The sequence below is a fragment of the Lepisosteus platostomus genome, unplaced genomic scaffold (assembly GCF_059453375.1).
Source record: "Lepisosteus platostomus isolate fLepPlt1 unplaced genomic scaffold, fLepPlt1.hap1 Scaffold_272_H1, whole genome shotgun sequence".
Taxonomy (NCBI): domain Eukaryota; kingdom Metazoa; phylum Chordata; class Actinopteri; order Semionotiformes; family Lepisosteidae; genus Lepisosteus; species Lepisosteus platostomus.
In genome coordinates this window covers 10,986-26,906 of record NW_028291653.1, presented here as the reverse complement: position 1 = coordinate 26,906, position 15,921 = coordinate 10,986, and the positions used below count along the sequence as shown (strand labels likewise).

The 15,921-nt window shown below is 45.3% G+C and overlaps 4 non-coding genes across 4 annotated transcripts; all 4 read right to left on the bottom strand.

Moving 5' to 3' along the window:
* Positions 1 to 369: 369 nt before the first annotated feature.
* trnar-ccu (transfer RNA arginine (anticodon CCU)) lies at positions 370 to 442 on the bottom strand. The gene has a single exon. It is a non-coding gene; the product is annotated as a tRNA-Arg (tRNA).
* Positions 443 to 12,445: 12,003 nt separating this feature from the next.
* trnai-aau (transfer RNA isoleucine (anticodon AAU)) lies at positions 12,446 to 12,519 on the bottom strand. Its single transcript has one exon. It is a non-coding gene; the product is annotated as a tRNA-Ile (tRNA).
* Positions 12,520 to 13,287: 768 nt separating this feature from the next.
* Positions 13,288 to 13,369, bottom strand: trnas-aga (transfer RNA serine (anticodon AGA)). The gene has a single exon. It is a non-coding gene; the product is annotated as a tRNA-Ser (tRNA).
* A 2,479-nt stretch (positions 13,370 to 15,848) lies between these two features.
* On the bottom strand, positions 15,849 to 15,921 carry trnar-ccu (transfer RNA arginine (anticodon CCU)). Its single transcript has one exon. It is a non-coding gene; the product is annotated as a tRNA-Arg (tRNA).

Here is a 15,921-nt window from a genome sequence, read left to right as displayed (position 1 = left end):
AAGTGGGGGTTGAGGTTTTTGTCATAAAGGAGGTTCCACTAGCTCCTTAATATAAGGGTTCACGTACTTTTTCCATCAATGACCTTGATTGTTTAAACCATTTGGTCAATAAAGAAACAGCAATGTCAAATGTTGGGCGTGTGTTGTTTGTTAAATCACACTCTCTTTATTAATTATTATGACTTAGATAAAGATAAGATCACATGTTAGGAGCCATTCATGCAGAAATCCACATCATTCCGAAGGGCTGTTTACAAAAGTTTTTCTCCCAACTGTATGTGAGAGAAAAGCAGAGACGCTCACTGAGTAAGGTGGGGTTGTAGCTTTGCAAATCACAAGGACATTTGTATGCTCAAAATGGGACAGGAGCACCCCAGATGGGACTCGAACCCACAATCCCTGGCTTAGGAGGCCAGTGCCTTATCCATTAGGCCACTGGGGCACACTGGGGAAAGTTAGGCAGCAGAAGGTTTACTGTGACCTGAGAAGGACCGGCATCCAATCACGGTGGTACACACACACACACGCTCTCACTCATCTGAGCTACACGGCTACCAAGATGATCTCAGGTGCGCCGAGCTGGTACGGAACATATTGAACTGATCGACGGCGAATTGTCTCTCAGACAGGCTTTTCACCTCTAAGCTCCCTGACTGACAGTGATCAGCTAGGTAGTGAAACAGTCAGCTGCTTCTAAGCCTTAAACAGCTGCATCGCGGCGCTTCCACAGAGAGATGATTTGAAAGCCAAACATCGCCCATTGGGAACACCTTACTATCACTAGTTTAAGAGACTCTTAAGGTCTTGAAGAGGTGCCTGTCTAATAGCATGCGCTTTGCAAGCTATAGGTGTTTAGGCTGAGGCAGAATGCCTGTTAACAAAATGTTTTTCTAAAGGGGCCTCGCACTCTTTTCCAAGCAATGGTCACCATCCCCACCGAGTGTCACAATGTGGTCATGTCCTAGGACATCACCTGTTAGTCTCCATTTGTCTGCCACCAACACTTTAGGTTACGGGGTCACAACCGCACCCCGGAGACCAGAGGAGCCGTTGGCGTTCTGGCGGCGCAGATTGGGCTGAAGGTGGGGCGCTTGAATCTCGCTGTTGGAGGCCGTCTGAAACTGACCCAAGCCTTTCCCTTGAATTAAATGTAAATAAGAAATGAACCCCAGATGCACATGGAATCAATCACGTGTTTCCTTTGAGCCGTTTCAGAGACTGCTCCAGAGTTTACCTTGCACAGATGCGCAAAGATTAATGATGGGGGTGCACGCTTCCAGGCGTCTTACAACTGTAGGGACTGATTAGAGACAATTCGTAGCTTGTGCTCATTTCCCTCTATTCCCCGTGTTGCAGTGGTAGGATGACGTAAATTCCTGCTTCGACACATAACGGGATTATAATCAAGTGCAGGAGCTGAGGGCTTTAGTTTTGTTTCGTTTTCCATGGCGTTCGTAAGCGCGCAAATCAAAGGCAAATTCCTGCGTCTAACACGAATGTAAATGCTTTTGAAAGTGCAGTGTGGTGCAGCTTGTAAAATCCTTGTCCACATTTGTGGTTTGTTGATGTTTGTTCTGTCTGCCAAAGTTGCATTTTGACATCCGGACGGGGGGACTTTAACATTTGAAGCCACCTCGCAGTCCGTGTTTGATTATAGGAGGAATGCGGCGGCGGCGGCGGGCTCGCTTTTGTCGTGGTCGAGAGGTTAAGGCGATGGGCTCGAAATGCGTTGGCGACTCCCCGCGCAGGTTCGAAACCTGCCGACTCCGGCGTCTGCCGTACGTCGCCTTGTGTCTGCGCGGCAGAGGCGAAGTGCTGCTTCTCCTTTCCCGGTACTATAAAAACGCTAAATCGCTTGGACCCGCTGCCATGGAAAGCAAGACTTCAGATAACCACACATTTTGCGTTCGCACCTCTGGTGCTCTACTTATGCCTTTGAAAACCTAATGAATAAAGCTGAAAGAACCGACACGATATGTAGGTGCTCGTAAAGCACGCAGTAAAGAACTGTTAACAGCAAGGGTTTCAGTGGGTTAACTGAGGAGAAGGCGTGATCACTAATTGTTGACTTTTTATTTGGTGTAAGAAACACTCTTACTGTGCATGACGTGCAACAAATGTAGCCACAGAAATTGCATCACGCTTTCATGTATGCTATTGCAGACCCCAACGTTGCCTAGATAGAAAACCGAAATAGCCGTGGGTTTGCTTGCTGGTCTGAAGGATCTCTCTTCGAATCTCTATCATTTGTCAATGGAAGTAAAAGGCGTTGCAATCTCATACGTTCAGAATCAAACCCGCAGCTGTTGTTCGACTTTATTTCTTGACTAATTACAACTGAGTGTCGCATGAGCAGTTACGTAAACTTGTCTGGTATATTTGAACACAAATGCCGTTCTTCAATTAAAACTAACAGTACATTGTCAGGGACATTCAGTTCTATACAAACAAGAGACCGACAAGAGAATATTTCTACCTTTCATGTGGACTACGTGTTGACTTACTGATCGGAATAATTGAAAAGTTCGGGTCCATAGCGGATGCAGTGCGTGCTAATTAAAACAGCAACGCTAAGCTCTCAGCACCGTACTGAGCCCAGGTGTTTTTCTAAAGCTGTCAGGTGCAGTTCATTTACATGAAGGAAATCTCTTACTGGGTACAATTACAATGCAGTAAGTAGCACAGACTACTTAGGGAGCAGCCCGATGCGTTTAAAAATGACCCGAGCCAGGTAGGAGTCGAACCTACAATCTCCTGAGTCGTAATCAAACGCGTTATTCATTGCGCCACTGGCCTTGGTGTGGCGCTGCTGGACTGTAACCCAGTGAGCTCAGCCCTGCAACTAGTAAAATATTACCCCCGGTCCATTCTTTTCCAAAAGTGAGAAACACCTGTTTTCTACATGTTGTCTGTTTTAAAACCATATCTCTTTAAACCAAACCAAGAGTTTGTCTTTTGCACTGATATTCTGATTCATTTCGATTTCAAAGAAAAAAAACATTACCTTCCAAAGCATCATAAAATTGTCCCTTCTTCCAGACTCTACTTCTCTCTTGTAGCAGTACAGCAGACCTTTCCAGGTGAGCAGATCATAGAGTCCGAAATGAGCTTCCTCCATCAAGCAAAGTACCTGAACATGACTCTATCTTCATAAAAGCGCCCCTGTAATAAAGAAATTAAATCCGAAATCAAGAGGGCAGTTGCCTACTGAAATACAAGAAGTCATCAATTTTAACCTAGCAACACATTAAAGGCTACATCTATACAAGTACGATTCTAAAAATGCTCACCAGATTACGTTTTAAGAAGGACCTGCGCCTCAGGTTCCGCCGAGATCTTAACTCGGATGGCAGGATTCAGAGTCCGGAGTGCGGACTGATGGCGCACGGAGGGTCCATGTACTGTGGATCTCTCAGTGATCTTCCGCGTATTCAAACCGCCAGCGTGTGATTCCCCTGTCCCCGTGACCTCATTGCTCTGCTCTCTCCTCTGTGCAGCCGAGCCCGACTCACGGTAAAGTGAAAAAAAATATGCCCTCAACGTGAGATTTAGTCTGGAGCGAGGATAGATGTTACCTTTTTATCATTGAACAGGATGTATGTGATGTGGCGACTAGGTTCAATTTTGTATCCTCTTTAAAAGATTAAGGACTGGGGTGAGCGTGATTTACCACCCTTTCAGCTAAGAACCCGACGTGCGCACCGTTTAAGCTGCATAAACTCGGTCGTTTAACTCTTCTCCATTAGTAGGGTTAAGGTTAAAGAAAAAAACATTGCTGACTTTTTTTTTGCCAGCCGCTAGCGCTGATTAGCAAGGTTTGTATTTCATGTTTTGCAAGTTGCATCCATTTTAAGAAAAACAAGTCCCGTTAAAGACAGGAAATGAATACTTGCATTTAATTAAGTCTAGCCGTAGGCGGTTGTCCATAATGACCAGTACTGTTCGAGAAGACAGAACAAAGAAGGCATCGCTGGGATTCAGACCCAGGATCTCCTGTTTACTAGACAGGCGCTTTAACCAACTAAGCCACGGCGCCCCGGGAGTGTTGCCCTTTTGCAGCCACTTGGACACACCTTTAGAAAAACATTTTGTTAACAGGCATTCTGCCTCAGCCTAAACACCTATAGCTTGCAAAGCGCATGCTATTAGACAGGCACCTCTGCAAGACCTTAAGAGTCTCTTAAACTAGTGATAGTAAGGTGTTCCCAATGGGCGATGTTCGGCTTTCAAATCATCTCTCTGTGGAAGCGCCGAGATGCAGCTGTTTAAGGCTTAGAAGCAGCTGACTGTTTCACTACCTAGCTGATCACTGTCAGTCAGGGAGCTTAGAGGTGAAAAGCCTGTCTGAGAGACAATTCGCCGTCGATCAGTTCAATATGTTCCGTACCAGCTCGGCGCACCCGAGATCATCTTGGTAGCCATGTAGCTCATATGAGTGAGAGCGTGTGTGTGTACCACCGTGGTTGGATGCCGGCCCTTCTCAGGTCACAGTAAACCTTCTGCTCAAAAAAAGTGAGGTAAAACCTCACTCTGCACAGTAAAACCTCAAAAAAAAAGTGAGGTTTTATTTAATCTCTGACCAAGGGAAACGTTTCATTTTTTCAAAGAAATGTTTGTTAAAAAGTAAAGTCATAGTTCGATGGGATTCAATCATAGACCGTGTGATATGGAAGTCAGGAACCTAACCCACAGCACCACCAGCACAGTCATATGCTGAATGCTGAAAAAGCACTACAGAAACATTATCGACAGACAATGTACAGCGTGTACTATTCTTGTGTTGCGGTACATGAATATAATTATATCGTTATTAATTTCAAATTTATAACTTTATTAACTTTATAAATTTATTAACGTTATTAATTAATTTCACGACGCACAGACAGGGCGCGGGGAGCCGCCGCCTGCAAACACAGCTCCAGGCAGGACTCCACTCCACAGGAGCCGCAGAGCAGAGGAGATGGGGGCAGCTTAGCTCCTGTGCAGAGACCTGAGCTGCTGTTGCTGCAGACACTGTCTTTTCTGCACTCGGGGTAGGAGTGAATGTTGAGTTGCCCTTAGAAATGAAGCAGAGCACTTCAACGGCACGGGTGTGTGTGTGTGCGCCCTGGTGATTCTGGGAGACAGATCGAACCTGGGCTAAAAGAGAGGGGGCTTAGCTGTCTTCCATTTGCTAGTTTAAAGTTGTACAACCCATTTGTATCTGCTAGGCGGCGCAGTCGCCGTGCACAAAGAACGCTTTGAAAAGCGTCAAAGGCAAGTCATTCTGAGTTGGTCGTTTGTGTTTTCCGTTCAGACGCGAAATGCTGAAATGATCTCTCGGCTCCTCGGTTGTCATTTCTGCTCCGTAAAGGAATCACAGCACCCGTCGGCTTCCAGCACGGTGGGTCGGGACACGATGCCGGGGGTCGGAGAGAGCGATGTCTTCCTCGTTAGTATAGGACCTGTCACCTGTCCCCACCTGTCACGCGGGAGACCGGGGTACATCAGGACGCGCATTGAAGTGAAAGCAGGATGCGCTGCGACATGCACTGTGCAGATCCCGCCACACTAAGAGGTGAGTGGGTCTGTTCGATCACAGCGCTAGGCGAATCCCCAATCCCCTTTTGTGCGTGGCGACAAAAGAAGGCTGTTTCCGCCCGGCTTTGAACCGGGGACCTTTCGCGTGTGAGGCGAACGTGATAACCACTACATTACGGAAACGGTGGTAAGATGTGCCCAGCGGCCCAGCGCTGAGCTTCGCCATTGCGATTCAGCTGCTTCCAGTGCCTTTATTGGAGTGTGCTGATGGACCGTGCTCTCTCTCCAGAGACCAGCACGCCTGTCATGGACGGAGCAGGAAAGGCGCCGCCACATTCTACAGCCCTCTCCACGCAATCGACGAAATCGGGCTACTGAAGTGGAGAAAATCGCCTCTCCAGAAAGTGCAAATATCATCTTGGAGAGTATAAATCCTATTGCCGAAGGTCAGCCCTGTCTACCAGAGTGACCCTCCCACCTCCTGCAGCGATGGTCAGCTCGTCTCACACGCGAGAAGTTTTGGCTGGAAACAAGCGCCCCCTCTTCTCGCACGGTTTGCACGTTCGAGAAGGATCTTCTTCACATTCGCCCATGCAGTTCCCAGTCTTGTGGACGAGGACAAAAAGAGCACACAAGGGCTCATCCAGGAGTTGAACCCAGGACCTCCCACACCCTAAGCGAGAATCATACCCCTAAACCAATGAGCCACGGCAGCACTTTCCAATTTATTCTGTCAGCGAGCTTGAGGACGGGGGAGAGGCGTCATTCGCTCGTCCAGTCAGACCTTCATCAATAAGTCAAGAAAGCCGCAATTACACGACTGCCTTGCAGACGAAGGGCAGTGAACTGCACCCGGTAAGAGGGGAACAAGCGGCACTAGGCGACACCGAGGCATGAGCCCCAGCGAGGGGGGTTAGCTTGCATGGTACAGCGCTCGCTTTGCATGCGAGAGATAACGGGATCATTTACCACGTCCTCCAGGTGTGTGCTTAGAGCTTGATGTGCCGAAAGGTGTCCTTTAGCCTGTGGTCACGCCTTGCATGGAGAGCGTCATGCAGCTGTCAATCATTTTGCAGCCACGCCCCCTCTTCATCTTCTCTCTGCCTTGAGCGTCTCCGCCACTCTCTCTTGACATTTCATGTCAGCATGTCAGAAGTCCGAGTGACGTTTTTAATGGCTGAGTGAGGGCACGATGCTGAAGCAGAGAGGCCACTTCAGCCAGAGAGACTTGTGCTAGGTGAGATCTGAAAAACGGACTCGCAACAGAAACAGACCAAAAAAGTATCGGTGAGATCAAAAGGCAAATGCAACATCCAGCAGAGGGCGTCTAAAGATTAGGGAACGGGCGACTGAAATCCATATGAGGCAAACTTTCCAGCTGTGTACTGCAGCTGGCCTCGTTGGCGTAGTTGGTAGCGCGTCAGTCTCATCGTCTGAAGGTCCTGAGTTTGATCCTCACACGGGGCAGGGCTGCTTCCTCTCTTGCTCTTTTCAAACACTTGCGGCAACTGTTCGCTCATAACCACGTCTGGAATGCGTGACCTTTACACGGGGGAGAAGCAACGCCGCATCCCTTTTCTAAAGAACATTCACATTCAGAAATAAGTCAAGAAATTTGCCATTACTTTAGCTCGCGCTGCTGTCAGCCTGCCCATGTTGCCAAAGAAAGATTCACTCGGCGTCAACATGACAGAACAGCGATCACTTGAAAACACTGTTCCACACTCCGTAAGCAAGAACTTCAGTGTTTGCAGTCACCCGATATGCCGATAGTCAAAGGAGCACAAAACATGAAGCGTCAAAAGACAAGATGAGTTGATGGAAAGAGCCTTGAATTGATGAGCACAAAAGTTCAGCTCGTACAATAGGCAACGAAGGTCCCGGCGTCATCATCGCACTTGAAAGGACTGCCTTGCAGACTAAGGGCAGTGGGAGGTTGCTGTTTTCAGATGGAGGCATTGGGATGGTGGGCCGAGATCTATTCTTCTTAAGGAATTCTTCATCGTGAAAGATCGGTCCACAGGTCATCCAAAGAACTTACAAATTTTTTGGACTCAGGGAGTCACGTGCTTCCGGAAGGGAGTGAAGTGATCAAACACATGACATGCCCCCTTGATCTCACATGCACAATTCTGCTGCAACATGCACAGCTACCATCCACACCAGGCAGTGGGGCTTCAGCAGAATTTGCTACGCCACCTGCAATTACATATCCAGCTGCACACATATACATGGCCCCTCTGTCCTTTTCAGGATCTCAAAAAAAAGCATAGTGTGGTTTTCCTGTAACCTGATTGACCGCATCTCCCTCAGAATGTGCCCCGTTGCATTCATTGCTGAAGCAGGACGGAGGCTAACGGACATGCCAGAACAGTTAGGCTCAGCGATCTCTCCAAAATATTGTGGTTGTAGTGGAAGAAATATGGTTTAAATTGTACCTTGGTATTTCAAACTCTCTCTAGAATGTTATCCTTTTCTATTTTATTTTGACAGGAACTGGCTAATGACACTAGATGAAAAGAGAAGAAAGAAATCACAACGTTTCGGCCGTGGAGCCTTCTTCAGGTGTGAGGGCTCCACGGCTGAAATGTTGTGTTTTCTTTCTTCTCTTTTAAGCATGGAATAGACCTATTACTTGTTCCTTTGCAGCCTACGCATGCTGACACAGCTCCCCACCTGAACTGCTAATGATGCCTGGTAGTTTGTGGTACTTGGGTATTGTCTTATGTTTGCTCAAACTGCATATGTGTGATTGCATATTTTTGGGTATTTTCATATGTCAATATTTAATTCACTGACATTCCTGTATGCTTGGAAGAAAGGTAGATTGGATTTGGCACAGGACGCCTGCCCATATTAGTTGATCATTGTTGGGCTGGAAAAACAATGATAAAAAGTGTATGAAAAAAGCTCTCTCCAATATTTCCCTTCTCTTCGCCATGGTTACACTGCCTGTTCTTTCCGTCTTTTGTCCTTCTACAAAGATTCCAGGGCTCTTTTTCCACCATAATATCAGAAGCCAAAAAATAACCATCTAATGTGTAAACAGCATTTGTAATGTTGGTAGCTGGAAGAGGTTAAGTATGTTTGCAAGACCTAGTTGATTACACCACAGACTTACTTTGTTGTTGTCAGTTTTTTTTTCTCTTTTAAAGGCTGTAGGTGGGGTGTGATGGACTGTACCACTATCATAGAAGATTTTTTCAGGACACATCCCAGTTCCATAGTAGAATTTATCAATAGTAGAATTCCATAGGACATTATTTACCAACATATTACCCAGTGTGAGACTCTGCCAGTAAACCTCAGAGCATTGAGTTCTCCACTGATAAAGATGGCTGTCTGAAGTCATGAAATCCACTGCTGGAATGCTTGAGAGACTGTAATTGAATCTTGGCTGGAATTAGGCTTTCTATTAGTGTTGATTTTTGGGAATTATGTGGTAAAAAGGGAAAACTCCTTTACTTTAGTCACTTTGAATGTTCAAATGTACAGAACCTGCAAAACTAAGCAATGAAAAAAATCCATCACCACTCTCATGATAGCATAACTCATAGTCTCTGCTGTTGTGTAACAATACACACTTTCAATTTTCTTATCGCCTGTCTCCAGAGAGAATGTTGTTAGTGCTGATGACCTTGAATTAGACCTTGTTGACTCTGTAAAACAATCTTCCTCTGCTTAGATTTTCACTCAGATTGATTTTGTTCTCAGATTATTCCTGGCAGGACTGAGTTTCTTGGAAATGAAAAGTGAAAGAAAAAGTACAGAAGATCAGCCCTTGAATATACAACATTGTGCAGTGAGATTGTTAAATGTATTAGCTGCTATCCCGTGCTAGAGCCTGTCGTGGTAAGCAGTGGATGACAGGATCTAGCATAGATACTAATGAAACACTGTTAATGAAAGATAAAACACTTGAGTCTTATTTTAGTTTTCCATTTCCCTTTCATTTGTGATGTACTGTACAACAGGCCACAGAACATGCACAAAAACAGATATGCACACATTCACACCAGGCAATGACAGTCTGCCCAGTCAGAATCTGAGCTGAGGTATCAGAATTCTGAATTCCCTGAATTCTGTCATGGATCATCCACAATAAGGGCAATGTTTGAACACGAGGATCCCCAGGAGAGAGCCTAGTAACATAAATCTTGGAGCAAAAGCAGATGATTATCTTCATAGTTTGTGTGGTTGAGCCAAAGTTGAGCATGAGGATATGTGAGTCACCATTCTTAGAAATGGATCCAACTTCAGACAGGCGTCAAAAGTAAGAGTATACAGTGCTGGGGCAATGACACTTCAATGATCAGAAGGATAACAAGAGTTTTAATGCATTGAAATTGATTTTCTGGTGATGCACACTGTCATGGAACTATTAATTTTTAAGGATCACTTACTGACGTCAGACAGCTGCCAATTCTCCAGACTGGAAGGATGAACAGTTTATCCCCCTAGGTACCATATTTCCATATTTCGAAGCATTGGAATAATACATGTCATACAGCAACATAAAAACAGGAAGACAAGTATCACAGCCCCTATAATCGGTGTTAGTAACTTAAAAGAAAAACATTCCCCCTGGCCCAAACAGTGATTCTAACCAGGAGAGAAAAGCCAGTGTATCTTTTATGCCTCTCTGTTTATTCACATTGTCTTTTAGTTCTTTCAAATGCTGAATAGCGAGCGTAAGATTTCCGTAATCATAGTCATTAGCTGGAATATATGTACAACAGGAGTCTCCTACTAAAGCATAGACTCCTCCAGATGCTGCATTTTGAAGGTCCAGCACGAACCTGTTCTGAAGTGCCATTAATCTAACTCCCCTTAATTCTTGTTTGATAGCGTCTAAGCCTTCTAACGTGATATTAATAAAAGAGTACATTTCATAAAAAGTCGCATGGGTGAGGCTGTAGAATGAGGCATTAAAGCACATATATAACAAGATGCATTAAATTTCTTTAACTTTACAGTATGATTTATAAATTTATACCACAAATTACTCATATCCCCCTCATTATCAGTTTCATTCAGCCAGTTTGTATACAAAGAGGCTTCGTGTTTAGATTCTTCCTCTTTTGGGGTGGTGACAGGCTTCTACATAAAAAGGAAAAAGGCTGTGCACATCAGTCCCAAGCAGGTTATCCCCATCTGTCCTTGTGGAGACATCACTCCTGTGCTTTGCTCAGTTCGTTTGTGACCTTTTTACAGTGGGAAGCATGAATCCAGGGCACCATTTCTGTGACCTTCACAGCAGTGGCAGTGGTCAGCAGCACCTGGTACAGCCCCCTCCACCTGAGTGAACACCATTTCTTTTTCCTGAAGTCTTTCACCAGAATCCAGTCTCCTTATTCACTCATTAGTTCTTACAGCACAGGTAAATCCCTGTGGGCTGGAGCCCAGCATAATCCTAGGCTTTTTTGGTCAACATTGGTCAACAGATTGGTCAACAACTGGGTAATAACTCTTAGAAAAATCTACACATTGTTCCCCTGCCTCAGCTGTGACGTTTTGCAGAACAATTCTAGCTGAAGTTGTAAAATTTCTCTTTGTTCCGTTCCTGCAAAACATCTTATTATGAACAAATAAACCACAATAATCATTTGCATCTAGGGGAATCACTCCCAAGGGTAACCCCCCTTAAAACTATATTGTTCTACCCATCAGGTTCTGCCACTAGATAAGAGAACCTTTCCCATGAAATCATTTTTTGACCTTCATGATCCCTTCAGGGCGTACAATTAGCACAGAAGCAGCAGCTTTAGTCCACATGTTTTTCAAACAGGATATTAACGATATGATCATAACGAATAATACCAGACCCACAAATATGTATTGAACCAGAGACCCTCTCCATGTTCCTAGCACAGACTGTAGCCATGCACCAATACCCCAATCATCTGGATTGCAGGATTTACGAAGAAAATTATTTTCGCAGTAATTAATTTATTATATTTACTATATTTATTATACACGTGTAAATTAATTACTGCGAAAATAATTTACTTCGTACACTGTGCAGAGTGCCGTATACTCCTAGTTGCGGCACACACGATACATACAGTAAAAAGCCTCAGGCACTGTGTTAGATGTGTTTTCGACGTTATATATGCGTTTATTAATGTCGTCGATTTTACGGTTGCAATTCGACGTTGATTATACGTCGAGGCGACGTATATATACGTATAGCCGTATTTTCGCCGTGAATATACGTATATTCGACGAATCAATGCCCACTGGGTAAACTCTTGAGCAAACTCTGAACCAGCTCTAAGGAAACTAATCCGATTAGACGTTACTTTGACTCATCTTTTTACGCTCAGTGCTGGATTGCTCAAACTCCAGCTAGGGTTAGGGTTAGCATTCCCACGCTACTTAGACACTTTGTTTACGCTCAGTGCTGGATTTTGGGAACTTCAGGACGAGTGGGAATTTTCTCCTATCTGTCAATTCTGTATTGTTTTGGAGACTCTTGGCTGCCTATATTGTACAGTGCAGCGTGAAGGAAACATTTTCCAAAACTGTGTCAGCTCAAAAGATGTAAGAAAACCTCTCCAGCTGCTTTAACTCTCTTCATTTTTGTCATTTAATGTGACACTCGATGTATAACTGGAGCCTCACATATGCAAATGGTGAGGCTCCAGTTCGACACCACTTTACAGTATCTGACAAAAGCATGGCAGACTGTGCCATGACCGGCAGATAACTTCTGCTTATTTTTACCATATTAAACATTGGAAATCCAACCACTTGCATTTGTGACACTTGATTTTGACTCCACCTAAGACTCTTAAATCTTCAAACACTTTTCTCTTCTCCCGCAACACTCTTGTCTGTCGGCACTATGTGGCAGCGTTGCATGACAACCCATCTCACCACGGAAAGGAACCTAACAGCTTTGGTAAGACAGGAGAAAAGAACCTGGCCCGTACGGGGATCGAACCCATGACCTTGGCGTTATTAGCACCACGCTCTAACCAACTGAGCTAACCAGCCTCGCGACAGTGGTCCTCGTCGGGCTTTCTCGTGCAGTTTCATGGTTCTTGTAACCCAAATCCTACACTGGCCTGAAGTGTCCCCCCATTTCACAGCATTTTTCAGCTGATTTAAAATGTACCTAAAGGAGAAGCATTATTGAAGACCATCAATTACCAAGAGCTTTTGTCAAAGGTTTTGGTGGTCACTTTTAATGACCACAGAGCACTATGACCTCGGTTTTACATCTCATCCGAAAGACAGCGCCCTTTTACAACACAGCGTCTCCGTCACTATGCTGGGACATTGGGACCCGCACAGACCTCAGGGTGAGCGCCCCCCCGCCGGCACCATTAACACCGCATCCAGCTGGAAGCTTTGTTTTTCCCTGTAGCTCACCCTCATCCGGGTACTGACCTGGCTCACACCTGCTTAGCTTCAGTGGGTTTTCAGTTGCGAGTTGCAAGGGGATGCAAGTGATGGAGCCGCTCGCTGCAAAAGCCACTGCATTGGCCGGGAATCAAACCCAAGCCTCCCGCGTGACAGGCACGAATTCTACCACTGAACCACCAACGCTCAGTGTCTGAGCCTTCAAAAAAGACGCTTTTTTGGTGCTCTGTGCAAAAAGCGTCGACATATGCTTCCAGCTGCAAAATGCCATTCGCGGACGCTGAAGAATTTATTTCAAAGGCAGCGGGTACAAGCGATTGGGCGTTTTAAAACCACCAGGAAAAGCAAAGAGGCGCGCTTCTTTGCTTGCGCCGGAACACACCGACTGGAGGCGGACAACGTAGTCGGCAGGATTTGAACCTGCGCGGGGAGACCCCAATGGATTTCTAGTCCATCGCCTTAACCACTCGGCCACGACTACAGCAAGCCCCACCGCCGCTGCGTTCTTGCTACAATCTTACCTGGATCGCGAGGCGCCGGCGGAAGCCTATTTCAAAGTCGTTCTCCGTTTCAAAAAAACATTTCCAAAATACAAGCCTTGCAGACAGACACGCCTCAGAGGACTTAAGGGTGGCTTCATGTCTGAATGATAAAGTCTCCCCGTCCGGACATGAAAATGCCACTTTGTTACACACAAAAAAAGAATCAACAACAGAGAAATGCCCACAAGCATTTGAAAAGCCGCACCACGTCGCACTTGAAATAGCTCTTACATTAGTGGTAGACGCAGGAATCGCCTTTTTATTTACGCTCTTACCAACGCGATGGAAAGCAAAACAAAGCAAAGCAGAGCAAAACAAAACGAACAAACGAAAACCCTCATGTCCCGCACTTGCATATAACGCTGTTACGTCCCCAAGCGGTATTGTACGTCATCCTAGCACTGCACGCCGGGGCGTATGGTATATGGGAACGAGCACACGCCACGAATCGTCTCGAATCACTCCCTACAGCTGTAAGGTGCCTTGAAGCGTGCACCCCCAACATTCTTCTTTGCTCATCTGTGAAAGGTAAACTCTTGACCAAACTCTGAACCAGCTCTAAGGAAACTAATCCGATTAGATGTTACTTTGACTCATCATTTAACGGATCCTTGTTAATTGGAGAAATCAATGATTTCGAATGAATTCTGTATGCGTTAAAAGACAGCTATACACAGAAAACACGCAGGACACTGCTCATGATGTTTCCCGAGCCGAAACACAGTGCGTTTTTCCAAGCCATCTCACCAAGCCTGCCCACTGAAAACTGCAGGAGATCGTGCAAAGACGTTCAAGTTTGTAACTACTGCATGCACAGGAAGCAGAATAAATTCCTCTATTCAAACTGTCAAAGGTTTGCTTTGCGAACGCTGCAGGACATCGCACAATCTCTTTTGAACAGGGACAAACGATTTCTTATGGGGCGCAGTAAGTACAGACGTTTAAAAAGCTCCACTCATGCCAATGATGCAGCATGAAGAAGCGCAACCTAAAGTTTGCATTCCTAGCACTGTTGCAACCTAGCACTGTTGCATTCCCCGCATCAGTAGCTAAGAGAATATAATTTACGACTCTTGTTAATGCAGTTTCAGAAACCAGACTGAAATTTCTCAAGTATATTATTTGAATCCATTTGATGTTGGGCAACAACTATTCTTTCAAGACTTTTAGATTGAAATGGGACCTTTGAGACAGGCCTGTAGTTGTTAAGAACTTGTGGATCCAAATTTGACTTCTTAAGGAGCGGTCTAAGAACCACTACCTTAAATTGATCATGTACGACGCCTGACGCAAGCGATGCATTCATCATACTAATTATAGGTCCTGCCAGTCCTTCGAGGGAATCTTTGACTAGCTGAGTGGGGATGGGATCTAGCAAACAGGTGGTTTACTTTGTCTTACGTCTGTGTTCATGAGTCCACCATAAGAAGAAATCTGAACAGGAGTGGTGATCATGCGAGGTCACCATGGAGGAAACCACTGCTCTCCCCCCAAAAAAACCACCAATGCCCCTCTCAAGTTTGCTAAAGACCACATGGATGTTCCACAGCAACTCCTGGAACAATGTTCTGTGGACAGACGTGACAAAAGTTGAACTTGTTGGTAAATGTGCACAGCGTTATGTTTGGAGATAACAAAACACCGCATACCAACTCAAAAATCTCATCCCACCTGGGAAGCATGGCGGAGGCTGTACGGCTTGCAATCATCGAGGGACCGATGAATTCCGAGATGTATCAGGAAATTCTACAGCAGAATGTCAGGGTGTCTGCCTGTGATCTAAAACTCAAAAGACGCTGGGTCTTGCAACATGACAAAAACAAAGGAGTACATCAACAACAGAGTGGCTGAAACAGAAGAAATTCCGTATGTTGGGATGGCCAAGTAAGAGTCCTGACCCCAATCCCATTGAAGTGCTGTGGCGTGATCGGAAGCAGGCCATTCAGCGCAAGACATCCCAAAAATATACATGAACTGAAACAGTTTTGCATAGAGGAATAGGCCAAAATACCTCCTAACCGCTGCTCAGGTCTGACAAGCCGCTACAGAAAGTGGGGGTTGAGGTTTTTGTCATAAAGGAGGTTCCACTAGCTCCTTAATATAAGGGTTCACGTACTTTTTCCATCAATGACCTTGATTGTTTAAACCATTTGGTCAATAAAGAAACAGCAATGTCAAATGTTGGGTGTGTGTTCTTTGTTAAATCAGACTCTCTTTATTAATTATTATGACTTAGATAAAGATAAGATCACATGTTAGGAGCCATTCATGCAGAAATCCACATCATTCCGAAGGGCTGTTTACAAAAGTTTTTCTCCCAACTGTATGTGAGAGAAAAGCAGAGACGCTCACTGAGTAAGGTGGGGTTGCAGCTTTGCAAATCACAAGGACATTTGTACGCTCAAAAAGGGACAGGAGCACCCCAGATGGGACTCGAACCCACAATCCCTGGCTTAGGAGGCCAGTGCCTTATCCATTAGGCCACTGGGGC